Consider the following 7229-nt stretch of genomic DNA (forward strand, 5'->3'; position numbering starts at 1 on the left):
AGTTTCTGTCTTCAGATCCGGCACCTTACTTCATTAGTCTTGCCAGCTCCACGCAACAGAAGCGCCACTGAGACCTTGTCTCAGGAGGGTCTCCATCAGGCAGACACTTCAGTATTGATATTCATCCAGAAGTCTGCAGAAAGGACCTCACGTTCAGTTAGTAGCATCGCGTTTGAAAAGGCTGAGCAGATTTATTCTTGGCAAATTCAGGAGGTTCTAAGCAACCTGTCCTGAAGGATTTTGCCAAAGTTCTGATGCTTTCCAGTTCAGCTGATGTGCTAAAGGTGAAGTATTTTGCTGAAGTCTGCAGCTGAATCATTCATTATTTTTTTCTCCAGCATAACGAACAGTTAATGAAGGAGGTAGAAGACCTGAAAGAGGAGCTGTACGAACAAAGGTAAGTCCATCTGCTGCTTGTTACTGCAGAGTAACACTGCTCTTCCCGGTAGAGCCACAACACATCACAAGGGGCATGCACCACAGGTGGTGACTTGGGAGGTTGGATATTCAGCTTAAAAAACGTGACTGGATGTGATGTTTCTGTGATTCTAAGTGTTAAGACTAGCTGGATTGTAAATTTATGACATGTACTTGCCCAGACCCATAGTACATACAGTGATGCTGCTTTAATTTTGGTTTGTTTCAGCAAAAGTAATGAGGTAATTAATCAGAAGAATTTAGAGCTGTCAGAGAAGATTCACTGCCTGTCTTCCAAGATCTCAGCTAAGGATTTGCGTCTGGATGATTTGCATCAGAAACTGGAAATGGCTGAACGGAGGATCCAACAGGTGCCCATACTGCTTCCAGGCTGTGAGGGTAGATCACACTGACCGTTGTAAGACTTTGCTTCTGAGAGTGGGGGCAAGGCTTAACTCTTGTTCTGAAAGGAAGGCACAAAACCCCATCAAGGCATCCTCTTGGTCAAAGGCCTTCAGCGAGGCCTCTGAGGAACAGAAGGTCTGTTTGAAGGAGCTGGAGCAGGAGGCTGAAAGCTGTTGTGACGCTGGTCTGCAAAAAGAATGTTCTGCAATATGAGAGGGTGACTGAACATACAGCGCGTGACAATACGAAGACTTTTCCTGCTTTGTATCTGTTTGGCATTTTGGTTACGCAGCTGTCTCGTGGTCTCACTGAGAAGCCAGTTGAATAGGGGTGGTGTTTGTACCCACCCTTGCAGAAGGTGAATTGGACAATGGTAACTTGAAGGTCAGCTGGGGAAAGTTAAGAGAAGCAGCCAGTTAGGAAGGGACTTCAGGAAGCCAGCTGTTAGCAGTTCAGAGAGCAAGCCGGTGTGAACCTGAGCCTGTGAGGGAAGAAACTGCTCTTTTGTTTATTTTTGGGTTTGGTTTTTTTTTCCTCCCCAGTCAGTGGCTTAAGTTACCCTTGAAATAAAGGCAGCTGCTCCTCTTCTGGGAAAAGTACTGTGTGCCAGCTGACATGCTCCAGACATTGGCTTTAAATTCCTGACGTGTTTGACAACTTTTAAAATCACAAGCTTTTATACCATCTGATCTGGCTGTGTAATACAGACTCTGGAAATGCACAAAGTTTCTGAGCCCAGTTTTTTCTCCGCTGTCGTTTTCTTAGCACGGAGAGATGCATTTTGATCTGATTGGCTGTTATGTGGACCGTTGTGTCTGGGGTTTCAGAAATAATTTGTAAACTGATCTTTAATTGCAATATGTCATGACAGATTTCTTTTTCCAGTTGCCATCTTGTAAAAATCCTGCGTCAGGAAAATGCTGTTCAGAAGCACACTTGACGCTACTAGGGCAGGAAAGCTGATTGTTGGCATGAGCTGCTGCTGCCATTGGTGTCTTCATGCGAGGCAGACCCTTCCCATCTCAGCCACTTCAGCTTTCTTGGCTGTGAAACGCAGAAAGCCCAGCAAAATAGGACTCCGTGTGTGAAAGCAAATGGATCAAGCATGGCGTTCCAAGCTGAGCAGAATTACTAACTTTTTTTTGTTGTGTTATTAGAACCTCACAATGCATAATTTCCCGAGAAGTGTCTTGTTCCTAATTCTCTCTGTTTCCAACAAATCCAGCTGTTCAAGTAGTTTATTGAGTTGTTGGTTGTTTGTTTTTTTTTGATTTATTTCACAACTGATGGTGGAGGAAGGAGGAAGTTCTTGTGGTTAAGGCACATGACTGTTCTTTGCATCTTGAAGCGTTAAGCAAACAGAATGTCTGGACCGGAAGAAATGAAGGAAACATTTTTGACATGTACTGGTGAAGGTATTCCTCTTGTCCATCTGATGTTTCATGTTGAGGAGTGTTTGAACCAATAAGGGTGAGGTGACCTGTAGCTGGAAGAAGTAAGGGAATTCCTGACCTTCCTAGAAGCACCTAATATACGTTTTCCCTTGAGAGCACAAGTATCTGTCCTGCTAAAAAGAAACGGAGAAAATTCTGTTTGTTTCCCTCTGCAGTCTTCCACTTTATTGCTTTCCTTAAATGTCTTCACCATTACCGTATTCTTGCTGCTCGATTCACGAGAAAAGTGCTGAGCAGGTAGACGGGGAATGCCAAGAGAGAGATTTCTTGTTTCCTGTGAAGTGCCAAGAAGGAAGCGACTGAAGTAAGAGGGAACCCTTGCAGGTGGCATTGCAAAGAGCTGTGATACATTGGTGGGGTTGAATGTTGAAAACGATTATCTCGTTTGTTTTGTAGTGTTTTTAAATTATGGCTTAGCAGAGCTGGATGATGAAATAATTTGCCATGAAACGCTAGAGCACTGCTCTGGGTCTTCATGGCGCTCTGATGCTGTACAAGATAAATGAAGTTGTCCGGTTCACGGTGGGTAGAGGAGTGGTCAGAGGCTGTTCATCCTCCCACGAAGGCTGGATGAGAACTTGCATTGCTGTCCAGGAACAGGTTTTTGGCCCTTTTCCGTTTGGTTTCTTCTAGTCATGGGATTCATCGCTCCATGAGGGCCACTGGCACCTGCTCCCAGCCACGCTGAGTTTGGCCTGTTCGTAAATGTCCTCCTTCTAAACTTGTGGTTCATAGCGTGCCGCACATCTCACCAAGTTTTAGAGGGAGCGTTTGAGTTTGACTCAAAAACTAAAAAACAAAAAGTTTTCAGGTAGTTGCTGACCTGTTCTTTTCTATCTTAATCTGCATCCAGCAATCTCCATTTTCCCCAGATACATCCTGAAGGTAGCGCTTTTCAGAGCAGAGTGGCCACCATCTGGCTTTGCCCTCGCTCGCTTCTTGGTGCGTCCTTTGCCATTAATCTAGTGTGTGAACTTGAAGAGTTGGGTGACGTTACTGCCCCGTGTTCTCGGGTACAGCCTCGTTTTGATCCTTTTGTCCTGTTAATTCTCTTGATATTTGATGTGGAGCTTTAAGCAGTCAGCTCAAGAAAACACTCTTGGATCCCAGCGGTGTCTGCAGTCATCCTACTGAACAATATGATATTTAAGCACTGAGAAGCAAAAAATCCTGGTTTAGAACGTAAACTTTCAGCAGTGGGAAGAAAAGCTGAGTGGGATGAACGGACAGCATGTATTCGTGGAAAGATGTATTCTTGATTTAGTGGAAAAGAATGGGAAATCAACCCACATCATTGACATTAGCTTGTCGCAGAGGGAGTCTGCATCTATCCTTACCCAGAAAAGGATGTTTTCTCTGTGTGGTACTTTGGAGTGAAAGGTGCTATAAGGAGTATTATTGTGATAGTCAGTTCTTACTTAGTAGTGACTTGTTGCCGTGGGGAATAAAACTGGCTGACTTGACTGCTTTGCTTGTAGTCTACATCATATGTGAATGGAGAAAGTGCTGTTTCTTCCGCAAATATTAAGGAAACGGAAGGAGGTTGTTCTCAGTGTCCCTGTCCCCCCCGCCCCCTTTCTTATTTGCTACTGTTGATAACTTACTGGGACTCTGCTTTCGGCAGTGTTAGCGAGACCTAATTGAATGCACAGTTCTCGTTCATTGCTGTCTAGTGTTGTCTTGTGCTATCATCGGGTAGTTGTGATCAACACTGGGAGGCAGGTATCGGAGGTGTTTCCAGTTTGGGGACTGGGGATAAGCTGGCTTCCGTGCAGCTGCCGTTCTTATTTCTGAGTCACTGTTAGGTCAAAATGAAGCCTTGGCAGAATGGATAAAATGTGTTGATGTCTCAGCTGCTTTTGTTGAAACGGCAGATTTTTGTTTTGTTTGGAGAATCTGGTTATCACAGTTTGATAGGATTTATTTTGCTGTCCTTTTTAATTACTGCTTTTTTCCTCCCCTCCTCCTCTTCTGCTCCTTCCTTTTTCTCCTGTCTGCATGTGCCCATCAGACACGTTACCGGGAGCTGGCAGTAGCCCTGGATTCCAGCAATCTTAACGAACAAGCAGTTCGTTACACAGATAGAGGAACTGGTAAGAAACAATCCAACCAACCAGTCTGACATGGTCCTCGCTGCTCCTCCAAGCTCTTTGGGTGTCTGCAGAGTTATGGGTTCTCTCCTAGTGCCACAAGGAAGGCTGCTTACACAGCACTCTGTAGGGAACAAAATGAGCTGCACGGGAAACCTGTTCAGCGGCCTTAGACGTTGAGCCCCTTGTGAATGTATTGGCTCAACTGAGGAACAAGAAACGGAGTTTTGTTGTTTCCATTTAAGTGTGCTCTGCTGATCTCATCAGGCTTTCCCTGGATGATAAGCATCCTGATAAAACAGCTATTTCTGCGCCTGGTCCGAATCCTTGAAACACACAATTCTGGTGCTGGCTGCAGTGTGAAAAGCTGTTTCTGCAGGTGGTGCTGCTGGTCTAACGATATCGGCAGAGTGGGAGCAGTAGGCCTGAGAGGGTCTGGGGCTGGTTTCTGATCATATCCTCAGCTTCTCTTGGCACGCTGAGTGAACTGCTTTGTCCTGTGGCCTGCATGGATTCCCGCTGCAGCTTTTCAGCCTTCAGCTTTAACACTGCAAGAAATGCAGCCAAGTGGACTTGTTTCAGTCTGAAAAGAGCCTTTCTTGTGTGAAATGCTTTTCCCCATTTTGTTCCTCTGTAAAAGTACACTTTTTGCAGCAAAGTTCAGCATTTCCCGGTGTACGCCGTGACCCCCCCTTGTTGTTTTCCTTTGGGCTTTGGGTTATTTTTGTTCCATTCTGTTTCTTTTTGTGTTTTAGCTGGGCTGCAGAGGAACTTGGCATAGTGCATTGCCCACCCAAGGTTCTCCTTGTTTGCCTGCTTTTACGCCGGCCTGCAGCTGTGTAGGGCCTTTGCTGCATTGGTGGTCTTGCCTTTGCTTTTGCTGGTTATGTTGTGCATGGGCATTGCTAGAATCAAAACCTGTCACTCATCGCTCTTCCGTCTGTAGTCATCTTTCAAAATGCATTGAAGTAGTAGCAGTAGTAGTAAAGAAAGAGCTTGGATAATGCTCGTTCTTTGGGAAGGCAAAAAAGTCCTGCGTATGTAGTTAGTTACGAGGCATCTGTGAAGAAGCTGTCAGGGAGACAACAAGCAAATAGCAAACGCAGCAGCACAGTTGTGTGGCGGCCTGGGTAGGCAGCTGCCACCTTTGTCTCCTTCACCTCATATCTAAAGGTGCATTACCTACGGACAACAAATCTCCAAATACTTCACCGCTAAGATGGAAATGGGCTAGGACAGAATTACCCCTTCTCTTTGTGTCTGGCTTCAGCCCTCCCATACCACCTCCTGCAGAAGTCTGCCAACACCAGTGCAGCTCTGCGTGACTTAAGGCCAGCTCTTCAGTGGAATAAAGGTCTGAGGTCTCAGTTAAAGGAAAAGACTACGTTTTTGTTTGGGGTTATTGGTTGGTTGGTTTGTTTATTTATTTATTTATTGGTGTTTTTTTTTTAAAAACCCCAGCATTTCTGGCAATCATCCCAATACACCAGGATTACTGCCGTCAGTTGCACAGATGTGGGGATGCGAGTTTAACTGAAGTTGGTAGATGCTCAGATGTAGACATGGAGGGGTTTCAGCAGCGGTGTTGGAGAGCAACTGTGGCAATCTACTGAGCGATGAGAAAGATGCCTGGCATATGAAGTACATTAGTGAAGGCAGCTCCAGATCTCGTATTTTTAATAGCTAAGATGAACTTCCTAGTCCTCTACAGAAAGGACAGTGGAAATTCTGTTTGCGTGAATTGGGCATGTATCCTACTTTGTTGAAGTGAAAATGTGTTTCAGATGTGTGAGAGTATTTTCTCTTGACACTGGTGCATCACTTTTCTTCCACAGAAAGAGCAGAGCCAGGAGGCAGTGGATCAGCTGGAGAAGGTAAAGTGTGTCCTGGTTTTGGATAGGCAGAAAAATAGTATCTCTTCCTTGGCGGCGTAGAGAGTATTGTGGGCTGTGGCCCAGGCACGTGTGGTCTTGTCTTATGTTAGATTCAGTTTCATTTGTAGCGTAGGGTTGAATAACTTGACTTGATGAGTTAGGCCTGCCTGGCAGGTAGCGTTCTTATTTTGACACAAGCGAACGTTTAAATACTCAGGTATTAGAGGAGTGTGGTGGAGGCAGGAGAATACAAGTCCTTGCCAGTAGCTTGCTTCCAAGCACTACTGTTTTTATGCTAGCAGCGATGGTGCTGTGCTGTTACTGCCAATCTAGGATGGATAAATAGTGAAGGCGTTCAAATAACGCAAGGCTGAAGTATGTCTTTAAAAAGACTGCTGTCGTTTCGATGCTGCAAGTACTACCAATGTATCACTGCTTTTTTAGTTTGACACAAAACAAGGGTTACCCATCTACTTTTTTGTGCTAAGTAGGCATCATTTCTTTATACAGGAAAAGAAGGAGTTGGAAAAGAAATTTTCTGAAGAGCAAGCCGCGCTGAGGAAACAGCTACGGGTAAGGCAGAGCCTCCATTACAGTAACACTACCTGCCTTCTGCTGTTCTCTGGATTACTGACCATTCGTAGTCTTTACTCGGGAAGCCACGAGCGCGTTCCTTCAGGAAAACTGGCAGTCAGCCCGACTGTGCTTAACTGCACGAGCTCTTTACCTTTACTGAGTTAGCCTTTTGTGGCAACAGTGATGTTGCAGTTACAAGCAAAGAAGTTTTGTGCTGAGCCGATTTTCCTTTCCCAAAGGTTCGTATCCAGACTACTGGAATTGTAGCTTCTGAGAAGTCTGAGTTGCAGGCGGCACTTGCACGTACTCAGCAAGCTGCAGGGAAGAAATCAGGTAATTGACTGTGGGCACTCCAGCTCAAGCTGTTGGTCAAAGTGTGAATTTCAAGCCAGAGGCATGACAGTTGCTGGCAG

Source organism: Falco punctatus (genome assembly GCF_963210335.1).
Source record: "Falco punctatus genome assembly, chromosome: 9".
Taxonomy (NCBI): Eukaryota; Metazoa; Chordata; class Aves; order Falconiformes; family Falconidae; genus Falco; species Falco punctatus.